This window comes from Sus scrofa, chromosome 16, assembly GCF_000003025.6.
Source record: "Sus scrofa isolate TJ Tabasco breed Duroc chromosome 16, Sscrofa11.1, whole genome shotgun sequence".
Classification (NCBI taxonomy): domain Eukaryota; kingdom Metazoa; phylum Chordata; class Mammalia; order Artiodactyla; family Suidae; genus Sus; species Sus scrofa.
The window spans coordinates 33185797-33203283 of record NC_010458.4 but is presented as its reverse complement, the minus strand read 5'-3'; the positions used below and the strand labels follow the sequence as shown (position 1 = coordinate 33203283).

The following is a 17487-nucleotide window of genomic DNA, read 5'->3' as shown; positions in this document are numbered from 1 at the left end:
TTTTTAGAGCCACACCTGAGGCATATGGACATTTCTAGCCCAAGGGTCAAATTGGAGCTACAGCTGCCAGCCTACACCACAGCCACAGCAACACCAGATCCAAGCCATGTCTGTGATGTACACCACACCTCACAGCAACACCATATCCTTTAACCCACTAAGCAAGGCCATGGATCAAACCAACATCCTCATGGATACTGGTCGGATTTGTTTCTACTGAGCCATAACGGGAACTACTTCCACTAGTGTTTTGACAGATTTTCTTGAACATCAGGAGCCAAATGAGAGGGAGAGAAAGAGTGAGTGGAGGAGAAATAACCCTCTTGGATCTTTTCTGTTAATATGTACTGCTCTGAGCATGTGCTTCACTTTCTAAAGTCTTGTATTTCTAAATGCTTTTGAATTTCCTTATTTCTCAAACTTTCTTTAGCTTTCATCCCAGAACTCTGTGGTATGCCTCAATTTAAATCTTTGCACCAGGTGGTCACAGGCTTTTTAATTGTCTTTCAAGTTCTATCCTGAGTAAGTTTTGAATTAGGTAAAACAAAGACAAGCGCCTTACATCAGACCTTCAGGTAGTTCCTAGATAAGTTAGAACAGACAAACACAATTCTGTACAAATAACGTCTGTTCTACTTCCTGCAGAACCAGGGACCAGGGTCCCAAACTGGGACCATTTTTTGCATTGTAATCCTAATGTCATAATGTTGCTGTAGAATCACAAGGCTGCTTTGCAAAGTTTTTACATATTTTTAAAAAGGAAGTGGTGATTACACTATATTAGCTTAGCTCTACAATGATTAGATAGAAAAATTTACCCTTTTCCAAAAGTAATTTAATTAAATGAAGGAAATTATTGGAATGTCAGGGCTGAAAGCTCCGATGTAGACTCTTCTTCAGCTTTGTTGCTATTTCCCTTTGTGTTAAAATTCTTAGTTGAAACTAGTTCTTCAAATTCTCTGTTCAGGGAGATGTATGGGGCTGAGCCCAATGTGTCACGTGGAAGGTACTCGAAGGTACTCGGTAAATATTTGTTGGATGAAGCTCAGGCTAACTAGGACATGGCTATGGTATTGAATAAAATCAGAAGATGTGCATTTACATGCTGGATGGAGTACAGAGACTTTCACCCAAGGAATTATTTCTTAGGCAGGTTGCAGAGGATAGTGCTGAAACATAGCACCTGTGTTGCTCAAGAGTGGGTACAAAGTGAAAACACTGGAGTGGAGCTTGGAAATTAGATCAATGCCCTTTCCATAAACTAGTTTTCACTTTACAAATGAATGTTTTTAAAACAAAATATGTTTTTTTTTTTATGTGAGAAACTGTGTGGTCTTTGAAAGCAATGTATTGGAGGCCAGCTTTAGATAATAATGCCTGATTTTCCTGTCTGAGATTTAAGTAAGGTCATAGAAGTGAAACCCTAACACAGCACAAGTTCTCAATAATGTAACCTCTTTACATGGGTCCTTAGAGTGGAGTATGAGTTTTTACTCATTTTCTACCAGCATTGGTGTGATAGGAAAGCTGTTCTGGGGCAAACATGGAAAGTGGGGGAGGCAGAGACATGATACGTAAGAAATGGACAGTGATCCAGTGAGAAGTTGGGCTACAGAACATGGAAATATTATTAGAAAACAGTTACCTTATTCTTTTCCTATCATTGCAGTAGTTAACTTATCACCTCCAAATGATGAGAAGTTAGTGTACAAATTCTTTGCCTTTGGCAGGGGGCTTGTATCCCAAGAGAAAAGAATGTATTTCCAGTTGATGGATGGACAGAATGTATGTAGTAGCAAACTTACTGAAGTAACTGGTCTTCTTTGCCTATTTTTATAGCATCAGCTTTGAAATATATTCTCCAGACTCTAAAGGACCCCCAGTGCTGGTTTCCCTAACATCAGAATAGTTCTACCACTTGGAGGAATGAGAGAAAACTCCCATGCCTTTCGGTTTTTTTTTTTTTTTTTTTTTTGTCTTTTTGCCATTTCTTGGGCGGCTCCTGCGGCATATGGAGGTTCCCAGGCTAGGGGTCTAATCGGAGCTGTAGCCGCTGGCCTACACCAGAGCCACAGCAACGCGGGATCCGAGCTGCGTCTGCAACCTACACCACAGCTCACGGCAACACTGGATCCTTAACCCAATGAGCAAGGCCAGGGATCGAACCCACAACCTCATGGTTCCTAGTCATTCGTTAACCACTGCGCCACGACGAGAACTCCAAGATCTGAAATTATCTTGGATTTTAAAAGTGAAATGCTGTTTCCATACCATATATTTAACGTGCATGTGCATAAGCTTAAAAAAAAAACCCCATACCTTCCTAACCTTAAGGAAGAAAAACTAATGTTTTCAGGGGTTCATGGATAACGCGTTAAAGACGTAAAGCTCTCACACAGTAACAACTGTTGCTTATGGATTTGAATCAACAAATAGGCATATTATGATGACTAGCAGCTTTTTAATATGTCCCTATCAATTCTGATTGTGTAAACTGATTATTTCACTAAATGAGGAGAATGTAATAGTACAGGGGATATTTGCTCTCACCTCCCCTTGGCCGATGCCTCCATTTCCTCCAGGTGTCAGTACAGAAAGAATACAAAGCCCTCTACCCCTGCCCATCCCCTCACTCCCCCCCCTTTTTTAGTAAAGTTTCTCCTGTAACATCCTTCACCGTCAATAGCACTGACCCATGACTACAGTTAGTTAAAATTTTGTGTCATAAGTTCTCTAAGAAGTATTTCCCTCAATACATTGCCTGCTTCAAGAAGTAGTGATATCACAGACACAGAGAACAGACTTGTGGTTGCCAAGAGAAAAGGGGAGAGTGGCATGCACTGGAAGTTCAGGGTTAGTAGGTGCAAACTATTATGTTTAGAGTAGATAAACAACAAGGTTCTATAGTTATACTGGAACTATATCCAATCTCCTGGGATAGACCATGATGGAAAATAATATTTTAAAAAAAGAATGTATGTATATGTATGACTGATTCGCTTTGCTATACAGCAGAAATCGGCACAACATTGTAAATCAACTGTAAATTAAAAAAAGAAAACACACACCCGAAATAAGTGGTGCTATCATTAGAAAAGTGTTAGACATACGACCCCAATTATTTTCTTGTATAAAAGTCATTTTTATTTACAGCAAATTTATTTTTTAATTCAGTGAATTTTATATTTATAGTTGTACAACCATTGTCACAATCTGATTTTAGAACATTTCCATCCCACACACCCCACCGTCCCTTCTGTGGTAACCATAAGTTTTTCAAAGTCCCTGAGTCCGTTTTTGTTCTGCAAATAAATTTATTGTATCCTTTTTTTAGATTCCACGTATAAGTGATGACATATGATGTTTGTGTTTCACTAACTGATTTCACTTAGCATGATATTTTCTAGACCCATCCACATTGCTGCACCTGCCATTATTTCACTCCTTTTTATGGCTGAGTAATATTCCATTGTGTATATGTACCACATCTTCTCTCTCCACTCCTCTGTTGACAGACATTTAGGTTGCTTTCATGTCTTCTTGACTATTGTATGTGGTGCTGCAGTGAACATTGGGGTACATGTATCTTTTCAAGTCATGGTTTTCTCTGGATAGATGCCCAGGAATGGGATTGCTGGATCAAATGGTAGTTCTATTTTTAGTTTTTTGAGGAATCTCCATCCTGTTTTCCATAGTGGCTGTACCAATTTTCATTCCCACCAACAGTGTAAAACGGTTCCCTTTTCTCCACACCCTCTACAGCATTATTGTTTATAGACTTTTTGACGATGGCCATTCTGACTGGTGTAAGGCCATACCTCCTAGTAGCACCTCATATATAAACAACTCCTATGGCTCAATCTGAAAAAACAACCCCATCAAAAAATGGGCAGAAGAACTAAACAGACAATTCTACAAAGAAGATATACAAATGGCCAAAAAAAAACACATGAAAAGATGTTCAACATCACTAATTATTAGAGAAATGCAAATCAAAACTACTATGGGGTACCTTATTTACAGCAAATTTATAAAGACATTTTAAGATGCTATTAGCTCTCTTCTCAGTAATAATATAATCCCTGGCATTTGTATAGTCCTTTGTAGTTAGCAAGACACTGTATTATCTTCCTTAATTCTTCTGAGGTGGGTAATATCTCATTTATTTTATAGATAGGAAACTGAGACTTAGGGCAAATGACTTGCACAGGATCATGGAGCCCAGTGATTGGCAAAATGAGGGCTTCAATCAAGTCTCAGTTTGTTTTCTTTGTTTCTGTCTGTCTGTCTGTTTAGGGCCGCACCCACAGCATATGGAGGTTCCCCAGGGAGGTGTCTAATTGGAGCTGTAGTCACAGCTACAGCAATGCATCTGCAATCTATACCACAGCTCACGGCAATGCTGGATCCTTAACCCGCTGAGGGAGGCCAGGGATCAAACCTGCATCCTCATGGACAAATAGTCAGATTTGTTTCCACTGAGCCACGACGGGAACTCTAAGCCTCAGTTTTCTTTATCACAGCTGCATCTCTTAGGAATGGTCTAGTTCAGCATACTTATAAATATTTATAAACATTATGTCATCGTTCCGAACTAGTAGACCTTACTATTTTGACTGTTTTATGATATTGGAGCTGCATAGCAAAGTGGACATTTGCAGAAGTTCAATCTACAGCCGTTTTATATTTCCTCTGCTTGAAATTTTCATCCTTGCTAGCAATGACATACTTATAATAATAAAGAAAGAAAACATTCTTCGATTGTCAGCTAAATGCTTAGCACACCTGGAGTTACTTTTTGTGGACTTTCCTTTCTACTTACACCATGAAATCACAGTATGGCTTCTTATTTGAATGTTTGATCATCTGACACCTAATAATAAAAAATTCACTGGCCCTATAATGGAGTTTCATCTTTCTAAATGTTTAAAAATGTTTAGAAATTATTTCATTTCTTAAACCAAAATCAAAGTAGATTTAAATAAGCATTTCCCTCAGGAGATAAAGATTGAAACTTGAAAGTAAATCACTACTAACTTTAGGCCAATAAAAAAAGGTTTCATGGAGTTGATTTTTTTTCACATTCCTTTTTTTAAATGTAGTACTAAAGCCAGGGAGTGTCATATAAAACAAGCCCAAAGCACTTTTTGTACCCAAGCTAAAAATTACTTTTGTGGCCTTTGACATATCAAGGGACTTTGCTATTATAAAGTAAGCATAAGAAGAAAACTTCTCAACCTTCTAAAAATTTAAACATAGAAACTGTTTTTGGTCTGTGCAAGGACTCGATTCTTTCACATACAGTTTCAAAAATCACAGCACAGATTGTCCAAAAAACATTTGTACTAATTGCTTTGTTTATGAGATTTGAGTTATCATTCCCAAAAGCATGAAATTTAAATGAATTTTTTTTTCTTTTATCCAGTGCCTATAAGAAAATAAAAATTTTATATATTGAGGCCGTTGGTAACAGAGAAATAATTGTTACAATTTTAAAGCATAACACTGAAAGGGAAAAGATCCATGGAAAAGCTATAATTTTATCCAGGTGTATGTATTTTTGTACTGATATTTTTAGTGATCGCCATATCAGAAGTATGGAGGGAAGAACTGATGTTTTCCGAAAAGTTCCCTTAAGATATTCCTGCATTATCTAATCACTGCTTTTTAAAATGTGGTCTACAGACTAGTGCTAGTCCACTAAATGTTTGTACCAGTAAACAACAGATAAGTACAGAGACTGAGAGTAAGCATTTAAGAAACCGATAGCAACCTGACATTGCTGCAACATCCAAGCACTTGATTTTGTATTCTAGCAAAAGCATAGCTTGATCCGTGATAGATGAGAAAACAAACTCAAAACAAATCAGATCCTTCATCACATAGGATATTAGAAGCTCTGAGATAGCTCTGGGGTCCACAAATGTTTTCTGGGAAAAGTCAGAAAGTAAATATTTTAGACTTTGCACTCTCAAAGTCTTAACTACTCAACTCTGCTGCACACGAGTGCCATGGACAATATTAAATGGATCACAGTGGCTATGTGCCAATTAAACTTTATTTATAGACACTGAGACTTGAATTTCATCTAATTTTCACCTGTCACAAAATACTATTATTATTTTGATTATTTTGATTTTTTTTTCCCCCCTCAATCACTTAAAAGTGTAAAAACCATTCTTAGTTTCTGTGGGCTATGCAAAAACAGATGGTGGGTTAGATTTGGACCTTGGGCTCAGCTTGCTGACCCTGGAGCCGGATCACCAGTCCAGCAGTCTTCAGTAACAGATGCTGTTATTTCCTTGTCTCAGCCTTCCCCTCTGTCTCTGTGATTTTAATTGCCACTTACTTTCACTCTGCAGTTTGGGTTATTATTCAGGGATACTTTAGAGCACTCATAATGCTTAGAACATTGTGTTTAATGAAGTCCAGGAGGAAAATGTTCCAAGTATCACTGTGGGAATAAATTTTAGGATTCCCTATGACCTACTGTCTCACGTGAACTTTGCTTTAAAAAGTAATCCAAGGAGAGTAGGAAGAAAGATCTTTTGATCAAGTGTATAAGCATAAGAGTGGATTATTTTAATTTGTTTCCAGGAATAGATAATGATAGAGCATGGGTTGAAATACTGCTTCATTCTTATCCCAAAATGGACAAATTGTCTGTTTAGATGGTAAGCAAAGAGGCAAAAGACAGAAAGCTGTGAGTTGATTGTGTAAGCTTAGCATCCAAGGTAGAGAACTGCTCAGATTCCCCTTTTCTGTCTTGGGTACTTTTTGTCTCATATTGTTTCAGGGATTGAGAAGGTGGGGGTGGGAGGGTGGTGTTTGTTCGTTTCTTTACAGCCGCACCTGCGGCATCTGAAAGTTTCTGGGCCATCGGTTGAAGCAGAGCTGCAGCTGAGGGCTACACCACAGCCACTGAAAAACTGGATCCAAGCTACATCTGCAACCTACACAGTAGCTCACGGCAACCCTGGAGCCTCAACCCACTGAGCGAGGCCAAGGATTGAACCTTGAACCTACATCCTCAGTGAGACAATGTCGGGTTCTTAACCCACTGAGCCACAACAGGAAGTCCTTGTCTCATATTGCTAAACAGAAACCCAAGTCCTGGCTTGTTCCCACAGAAGCCCCACCACCACAAAGTCATTGTATTTCTCTTCTAAGAAATCTCCACTTGGCTTATCAGAAGTAGTTTGCCCCTGACCATCTTGAGTGCTACATATTTTATATAGCACATACTTTTATTACTTGGTGCTCTTTCACTAAATGATCAAATTATAATGTTCTTGTTCAGTGTTTATTATGTTTTTACTTATTAATTTTTCACATTAATGTAGGACCTTTTTCTGCACCTTGTTTAAGTTTGCCATCAGATATCTGCATATGAGTTAGGCAAGCCATCTGGAAACATGTCCACATTGAGCAAAGGCACTAAATTCTTAGTCCTAACTTCAGTTTGGTTATTTTGTTTTCTTGTTACTCTTCACATATCCAGTAGTCTTTCAAGAAGCAAGCTATTTGTAATATTTCAAACTTGGGAAACTCTTTCATCACGTCAATAAAGTTCAGTGTTCTAAACTAACATAATAGAATCTCCTGTCAGAGTGTATGTTCATTTTTTGTTTGATTTCAAAATATAAGAGGTTAACTTTTGTATGCATGCCATGGCATTTTTGTACTAAGTCAGGCCTTCCAAAAAAAAGTGAGAACTATGAGACAAACCAGTATTCAAGGAGACATATCCTTGGAATATGAGCAAGCCCATTAATGCTGTATTTGGAGTAAAGTGTGTTTGATCATGTGCATGCTGACTTCTATGTCCACAGTTTAAGTGAGGAAGAAGCTACACCTCCAGATATTTGAGAACAAACGACAAAAGTTGGTTCCCTAATTATGTTATACACCCATTAAAAAAAAAATCCATTTTCAAACCCAGCAAGATTTTAAAAAAGCAACTTCCTATTTTTCACTTGAAAATCAAAATCAGATTGTTGTAAGTGCTCTCTCCATCAGTCATTTTTAATTACGTAATATCTTATTCTTTATTATTTTCATATATTCAGGGATTAAAATGCCTGTTCTGTAGCAATTTGTATGTTGAGTCAAATTCTAGTTACATAGCAGATGCTGTAAGCAACATGAAGTGGAGGGCACTGATTTAGTTAGAAATTTAGAACCCTCTACTAGGCTTTATCCAGTGAAAATTAAATTATTAAATTGTTCTTTTGCATGCATTGAAAGTTATCCAGCGAATGTTCATCAAACACCTTCTATGTGGCAGGCAGTATGTAGCTTTTGCTTTATTTAGCAGGTGTTTCTTTATGATTATAAAGTGTTCATTTTTTCCTCTTTGACTATTATTTGCAATCAGAGATACTTCTAAATTTAAAGGACAACTTTAAAAAAACGTTAATTCTCTTTGGAATGGCAGTGAAAGATAATGGGGTGTGGTGTGTGTGTGTATGTGTGTCTGTGTATGTGTAAAGTCTGAGTTCTGGGTCCTGCACATTTAAGTTCTGGTAACAGGTTTCATCAAAGCCTTTAGCCCAGCACCGCTGAATGACTGGATGCATGGAGTTCTGATGGATGTGAGGGAATCATGATGAATTGTGGTTCACTTTTTCTGAATATTACCTACTCTAAGCACCTACTCTGTGCTCTAGAAGAGTATTTCCGCAAGTCAGTGCCTCTTGGTTAATGAAAAAGTTAAAATATATTTAAAAATTATCTTAATTGTTCTCTTAATTAAAATATATCCATTTGGAAGTAAGAACCCTTCTAGTTAAGTAACTAGAGCTACTTTGGAAATCGATTAAGGCTGCAGCAGCTTAAACTAAGAGCTTATGTTTTATGCTTTTGGATTTATTTTCTATTCACTGAATGGAGAAAGAGTAGTATATAGGACTAAATTTCTAATGCTTCTTTCCACTATTGGGCAAATACCAACTCTACAAGCCTACGTAATAGACATTAGGGCAAATTTTACAAAATTTGTCAGTTTACATTTACTGTTGACTTGTATCAGAGTTGTCTCTAAGACCAAAGGAATGATGAAACATTGTTTTTACACAAATGGTGATAGCTAGGCAAAGAAAATTTACTGATATTTGTCAAGGGACCTCCCTCTTAAGTGTTGGTTCTGTGTTAAACATTATTGGCTTGTTGTGGTCTCCCTTCCATCCCTGAATTGCCTTTATCACTATATTATTATCTTACGCAGTCACTGTCATTGTATCCTGTTTTGGGTGGGTGGAGGGGGGGCGGGAGGGGGGCGGTGTCACTAATTCTTTCACCTGTGCTTATTATTCTGCTTCTTGTTTCATTTGTTTATTAGTTCTGAGATAGCTTGTCTGGCTCATTGTTTCCTTCTACAGTCTCCCTTTTTATCTCATTCTTTCAACTTATCTCATTACTGATATCTCATTTAACTCATATTTTCTTTTTTTCCTTTTTGTCTTTTGTAGGGCTGCTTCCCGCAGCATGTGGAGGTTCCCAGGCTAGGGGGTCTAATCAGAGCTGTAGCCGCCGGTCTACATCACAGTCACAGCAGCTCAGGATCTGAGCCACGTCTGCAACCTACACCACAGCTCACTGGATCCTTAACCCACTGAGCAAGGCCAGGGATCGAACCCGCAACCTCATGGTTCCTAGTCGAATTCGTTAACCGCTGAGCCACAACGGGAACTCCTAACTCATATTTTCTTTAGCCCTGCAATGTAATGTCCTCATGGAAATTGGAGTGGGGGTGGAGTGGAGGGCTCTATTTTCTTCCAAAGTGGATTCTTGCTTCCTTCTCAGCCCTCCCTATTGTTCTCATTCTTTCTCTGCTCCAGTGGTCCTGCCTAGTTGTCTTACTCTTTTCTTTGTTAGATGTTTTAAGTTTCATTTGAACAATTCAATTAAGAACTTCTTTCTGTTCTATAGTGTTAGTGAATTGTCCTCATTTTCCCTTTTACTTTCTTGGATTAGGACTTTGTGCCTTGTCCCCAGAGCTTCCTGGTTGAGGTTTGAGGACCCAAGGCCACGTGCTGGGGGAAGGGGCACAGTGAAATGAGCTGGGGCTTGTGCACCTGGTTTAGGCTCTGGGCTTGGTTCTTCCTCAGTGATCATGTGAGCTGCCCTGCATCGAGGTTTGCTCTCCAAACTCACAGGAGTGAGGGGGTGGGGAGAAAAGTGCTGTCTTCTCTGGCTTTGGATTTTTCCTCCAATGCAAGGAGGCGAGAGCACCAACGTCAGTCCCTGGTGGTCCTTCCCTTGCCAAACCCTACTTATCTCCAGCAGGTGTTTCTGTCCTTTCTCTGATAATGGAGAAAGGGGGACAGCTGTGAGCTTTAGCAGTGGCCTTATAAATCCGAGGCATGGAAGGAACTTCACCTGGGGTTCTTCACCCCCCATTCTCATTCTCCCCACCCTCAACACACACGCTTACTCAGATCCTATTTTTCCTTCTCTTTGACTAACCTCTTGTTTACTGCCTAAGATGCAATGAATTCTGATATAGACTAGTGCGCCCATGTTAAGACAAACTCAGAATTGGCAATTGGCTATCCTCTTTCCTTCATCCCAGCCCTTGTCCTTATTTCATTAGCTTCACAGTAATGAGATCCCGCATACCTGATTGGATTTGTTAGACTCCTCCATGTAGTGTTATAACGAAGTTGGGCTGTAATTAATTAGCTTTCCTTGATTATGACTCATATCTGTTTTCTTCTCCTCCTTTCCTCCCAGGCATGGAAAACCAAAATGGTGATCCCTGATTTACTCTTCTGTGTGTGAGGAGATCCTCCCTATGATGTCAGGGAGAGGTTTTCACTCTGGATGGATTTTTCCATCTTTTCCCCAGGTTCCCTAAATACCACTTCAGATCTGTTTTCCTCAAACTGAGGGCTCCTTATGATAGTTTTCAGGGTTTTGTCCACCTAACTTTTCTTTCTTTTTTTTTTTTTTTGTCTATTTTTTTTGCTATTTCTTGGGCCGCTCCCTCGGCATATGGAGGTTCCCAGGCTAGGGTTCAAATCAGAGCTGTAGCCTCCGGCCTATACCAGAGCCACAGCAACACGGATCCAAGCAGCGTCTGCGACCTACACACAGCTCACGGCAACGCCGGATCGTTAACCCACTGAGCAAGGGCAGGGATGGAACCCGCAACCTCATGGTTCCTAGTCGGATTCGTTAACCACTGCGCCACGATGGGAACTCCCCACCTAACTTTTCCATCTCCAAACGAATTGTTTCTTTTCTTAGTATCTTTCTATTCCTGGGCACCAATGTTTTTTTGGGAGGGTAACTTACTTTTTTTTTTTTTTTTCTTTCCAAAATGTTTTGTTTTCTTTTCTTTTTAGGAGTGCACACGAACCACGTGGAGATTCCCAGGCTAGGGGTCGGATCAGAGCCGCAGCTGCTGGCCTACACCACAGCCCCAGCAACAAGGGAGTTGAGCCACATCTGCAACTTAGGGAACAGCTCATGGCAATGCCAGGTCCCCGACCCACTGAGGGAAGCCAGGGATCGAACCCACATTTTCATGGATACTAATTGGGTTCATTAATACTGAGCCACGACAGAAACTCCCCAGACAACTTTTTGAAGTATAGTTGATTTACAGTGTTTTGTTTCAGGTGTACAGCAAAGTAGTTCAAATAAATATATGTTCTTTTTCAGATTATTTTCCACTATTGGTTATTACAAGATACTGAATATAGTTCCCTGCCTGGGCACCACTTTTAAAGATTAAGATATGGTGTTCTCCTTCACTTGGTTTCTGCTGACATTTTTTCTTTTTCTCTTAAATAGTGATTTTAAATTTATTTCATTAGGCTTTCGGGGAAAGTTTCTATTATCTGACTTTATTCTGCCATCTTAACCTGGCAGTTCTGTGCTAGGCACGTCTCGTTCACAAGCCTGTTTAATTCTTACAGCACTTCTTCAATGTATCATAGCTGATTTTATCTCTCATTCACACATGAGGATACCAAGGTTTCAATGAGTAAAACTTCCCAAGGTCCCTCGACTGAGGCGACAATCAGGGTCACGTGCAGATATGTCTGTCTCTAAGGCCTGGGGGCTTCCTGCTTCCACGCTGCCTCCTCGCACTGCTGTCTGTTGCGGGGCCTGTCAGCAACCCTTCTCTGGGTTTTAGTTACTTCATCTACAGAGTGAGGGGCCGCCTGTAAGGATCTCCCCAGCTCTATACCTCTGTGTTTATGATTAGCGCAATGAGAAGACTCCACTTTACTTTAACATAAATTTATTTGACTTTACATTTAATAGGAATGGCCGTATATTTCAAGTTTAAATATATATTTACATATTTCTGCAGTCGGGAATTTTAGATTATATAAACCTTTTTGTTTTCACAACTCATTTTTCAGGTGCTTTGGAATTTCACTGCTGTTCCTTTTAACATATGGTGTTTGCAATAGTGAAGTTGGAAATTTTTATTCAGATGGTTCATTTTTTTCCTCCTAGATTATCCTGTCTCTGTCGAACACTTCGCAGTGTGCTTAGAATGCTGCGACCAGAGGTAGTTTGAGGCAGTGCCGCAAAGCAAAATTAAATAATCCCTTTGGCGGTTAAACCCTCAACCTTGACCTAAACAAACTGAAGTAACTACGCAGAGATGACACTAAAGAGATGACAGACCTTTAGCTCTAAGATATTATAATCTACGTGATAAACTGACTGATGTCGGTGTATCTCTAACACATGCGTGTGTGCTTGGTGAGCAGCAAGCATGTCGGTGTTCACAGCTGCAAAGTTATAGCGCAGTGGCCAGGGCGACAGTGGAAATAGCAAGGGTCTATTCAAACAGGAAGCAGGTCACAATCTCTATGTCCAAGAGGCAGGACTTCACAAGGGGAGAGTGGGGAAGAGAGGGCTGCCCCAGCACCCCCAAGCCTGTTCACTCTGGGTCCACAAGACTGCAGCTCCCTGACTGTTGCCCACAAGTCAACATTCAACCTTTGCTCCTCACCCATTCCTTTCTAAGTGTCAGTTCCACCCTAAGAGGAGAGACACGGAAGAATTAAACTCCTCTCTGGATCATATAAATGCACTGGACTCCTTCTAACCATGCTTTTCTCACCTCCATTTTGTTCATTTGATATTCTTTGGACACCTTACATTAGCCAGACACTTTGTGAGGCCTGAAGTGTATACTCAGGAATTAAAGAAATGGTACCTGAGAGATGGATTTCTAGGAGGTGAATAAAAAAATTTTAAAGTCGAGAAAGGAGTTCCTGTCATGGCGCAGCGGAAATGAATCCAACGAGGAACCATGAGGTTGCAGGTTTGCTCCTTGGCCTCGCTCAATGGGTTAAGGATCCAGTGTTGCCGTAAGCTGTGGTATAGGTTGCAGATGCGGCTTGGATCTGGCATTGCTGTGATTCTGGCCTAGACTGGCAGCTACAGCTCTGATTAGATCCCTAGCCTGGGAACCTCCATATGCCGTGGGTGCAGCCCTCAAAAAAAAAAAGTCAAGAAAATACAAATAATAAGCACCGAAATCAACAACAAGATATGAAAATACCCTGGGATAGAAAATAGCTGAGAGTGCGGCGGGGAACTGTTCCCTAGACCGATGAAGTCATTTCTTTATTTCATCCCTTTCCTCCTATATTCCAAGTCTCTGGCTTGAACTAGTTGGCCACTCCCTTCTGCACTCTTCCTAAAGCTTCTTATCTAGGCTGTCTGTCTGTGGAATTGATAATATTTTAAAACTCCTTGTAGTTAAATCCCAGTATTTGCTCAAGCCCTGTCATGTGTCTGGCTCTGTGCTGGTCGTGACGGTGTTTACCATGGAGATCTAAGGCGCTGTAAGAGCCCTATAAGGATCTTTGTTCATTTTCTATCCTTCACTCTCTGTCATGACCTTTATCTCCCATAGACCACAGAGCATAGGACCAGGAGTCTTTGTCACCCTCTTCCCTTTTCCTTCCTTCGACTTCCAATGCATCTCTCTTCCAGTTAAAAATTCCAGTTTCTTTGCATCATAAGCCATCATACTATCCTATCTGCTACCCTCTTGAGATATTTTCTACAGCCTCCTGTTCATTCTGCCCATCATTCATGAATGCTTTTGAGTACCTGGCTTCACTCTTCTCCTTCCCATGGTTCCATCTTTCATCCTTGGAAACTCCAGATAGAAAGCTCATCCAGCCCACTCTTCTTCTTCCTTCTAAGTCTTTACCACCCTGTCTGAGGCCATTCTCTCCCAGACTTGTCCTCATGAGTAGCCACTCCACCTCTAAAATCTCATTTTCAGGTGTTGTAGCTTTGACGGTCCCTTCCAGTCTTTGAATCGCGGGTATTCCACAGCTGCATATGAATAGCTGAGCTTGACAGGAGGGGAAAATGGACAGCAGTCCCCACTGGCCTCTCATTAAATTGATAGCCATCAGGCTCGAGTAGCCTCAGATTTCCTGGGAATCCTACATTGCCTCCCTGGCCAGCTCTCTGGGGAGGACTGTTTCATACATTCTCCCATCACAAACCTCCACCATTGCAATGAGTGACCTTGCTTCCTACTTCACGGAGAAAATAGAGACCATCAGAAAAGAACATTCAGCTTCCCCTGCCACATCTACCAGCTTGCCTTACCCATTGCCTTTGCCTGTATCCCTCTCACCTCCTGAGGTTGCACTTTCTTCCAGGCATTGTCTCTTTTGTTTCTGTTTTTGCTTTTTGTTTTGTTTTTTTTTCCTGGGTTTAAAAATTTCTTTTTTTAAATTATTTTTATTTTTTCTATTATACTGGGTTTACAGTGGTCTGTCAATTTTCTACGGTACAGCAAAGTGACCCAGTCTCACACACACACACATTCTTTTTCCCACAGTACCCTCCATCATGCTCCATCGCAAGTGACTAGATACAGTTCCCAGTGCTATACAGCAGGATCTCATTGCTTATCCTTCCAAAGGCAATAGTTTGCATCTATTAAACCCAGATAAACAGTCCATCCCCCTCCCTCCCCCTCCCTCTCGGCAACCACAAGTCTCTTCTCTAAGTCCATGAGTTTCTTTTCTGTGGAAAAGTTTAAAAGTTTCTTAAATTTATTTATTTATTTTACGAAGGTATGTTTGATTTACAGTGTTGGGCCAATTCATCGCAAGTTTTTTTCCCTTCTCTAGTGGATGGTTCCAGTCAGAATATAAACATGCTACTATACAGCCTATTAAATTTTTTTTACTCCTTTCTTTTCCACCTCCCTGCCCCTCCTCCAGCCAGCTCCTTTCTTGACTCTGCAGTAAAACTCCCGGGTAGAATATTTATTATTTGCTGCTTCCATTTCCTCACCTCTCATTTGCTCTCAAGCCACACCAATCCATCTTCTTACAGCCGGACTCCTGTACAGTCCACAGTCGGTCCCTCCTTTCCTGAAGCCATTTCTTTACCTCTTCATGTTCGATCAAACACAGACCTCAGTTCTTAGTCCTCTTTTTCCACCTACACGCAACCTCGTCTTTCCTGTGGTTGTAAATGCACTGATGCTTCTTGGGTTTATATCTTTAGCTAAACATCTCCATCAAGAGACCATTGTCCATGCATCCTCAGCTTCCCCATGAGTCTGTTTGATGGCATCTTCCATTAGAGACCAAAAGATTTCTCTACTTCTACCGACCCGACCCCAGCTCAAACCCAGTCCCTCTTCCAGTGTTTTCATCTCAGTGAAAGTAGCGTCTTTTCCAACCCCGCTCCCCATTGACCCAGTTCCCAGGTGCTAATTTCTCTCATCACCCATGTGAACAAGACCAGTTGCTTTATCTTCAAAATATATCCAGAACCCATCCATGGTGTTGCCACCCTAGTCCAAGGAGTCCCTACCTGGATTCTTACAAGTGCTTCCCACTTGTTCTCCACTTCCACTCATGCCCTCTTACATTCCAACCACAGAAGCCTTGATCTTCCACTGTGTCATCAGATCACATCACTCCCTTTCTGAGGGCTCTCCAGTGGTGTCTCATCACATGGACAATAAATACCTGCCTTGGTCCAGGCCTTAGGTGAACTTGCCCTCCCCTAGCTCACTGACTCCCTTTTTCTCTGCTTTCTGCATCATGTGCTAAGTTCCAGTTACATGGACTCTCTGACATATGTCTTGCTTGATTACTTTGCCAGATAAAATTATATTACAGTAAAGACGAAAGACCTACCTTAAAGGAACGCTCCTAACCTAACCTCCCTGTGCAGCTCTCACTCACGCCTGCTCAGGTATCTCCTCAGACGTCAGGTCCTCAGAGAAGGCTTCCTTGATGCCATCCCGGTCACTCCCACCTCCAAAAATGCTCTGCTTTGTTATTATGCTTTAATTTTCCTCAGAGCACTTAGTGTTATATGAAATTATATTTTAAATACATTCCTTCAAAAAATCTATTTACTTGCACACATTGTCATCCCCATAGAATGTTACTTCCAGGTGAACAGGGACTTTCTCTGCTTTGCAGCTGCTCTGTGTCCCCAGTACTTGAAACAGTGCTGTTGAACAGTAGGGCTCTCAATACATCTTTGTTTAGAGAGTGAGTAATTCTATCTTCTATCACTTAAAAACTTATTTAAAAAAAGATTGGCTCTGGAAGTTCCCATTGTGACTCAGCCGTAATGAATCCAACTTGTGTCCATTAGGATACAGGTTCAATCCCTGGCCTCGCTCAGCAGGTTCAGGATCCAGCATTGTTGTGATCTGTGGTATAGGTCACAGACATGGCTCAGATCCCGAGTTGCTGTGGCTGTGGTGTAGGCAGGCAGCTGCAGCTCCGATTCAACCTCTAGCCTGGGACCTTCCATATGCCACGAGTGTAGCCCTAAAAAGCAAAAGCAAAAAAAAAAAAAAAAGGCTCTGATAAACTACACTCACAAAAGCCCTAAAATTCTAGTTTCTTAAAACAATGAAGGTTTCTTCCTCATCCATGCTACCTCTCTCTCACACCCAAGAAGACCATGTGTTCTTCTATGGTCACACAGACAGACGCTCAGGCTGAGAGCACAACCACCATCTTGAACGTTGCCATGTGCAGTGGCAGAGGGCAGAGCTGGGGTGGGAATAGGGGTCTTGCCCTGACCATTCAAACCTCCATTTACCACTTCCACTCACAATTTCTTGATCAGTACTAAACCCCATCCAACTTCTGCGAAATGGGCAGCATACGACTACCGGGTGTCCAGAAACAGAGCCAGAAATTCCAGGGAGTCGCAATGACAATGACCACAATCATATTACAAAAAGTATGAAAGTGAGAAGAATGTTTGTATGTGCGTAAACTGGGTCACTTTGCTGTACAGCAGAAATTAGCATGACCTTGTAAATCAACTATGCTTTAATTTTTAAAAGAGAGAAAGAAATCTAAAGGAGCTGAAAAGGACCATTGACTACCCTCTCATCTTGCTATATGACCTCAGTAATCATTTTTATGTGTTTTTCTTTATTTTCTTTATTTTTCCTAATTTTGTAATTACATGTACATTTTTATTTCTTTAGATTAGGAA

General features: G+C 40.7%; 1 protein-coding gene across 4 annotated transcripts in view; it reads left to right on the top strand.

The window, feature by feature from the left end:
• ARL15 (ADP ribosylation factor like GTPase 15) overlaps positions 1–17487 on the top strand; it is a 452958-nt gene that overhangs the window by 372265 nt on the left and 63206 nt on the right. The window lies entirely within an intron of this gene.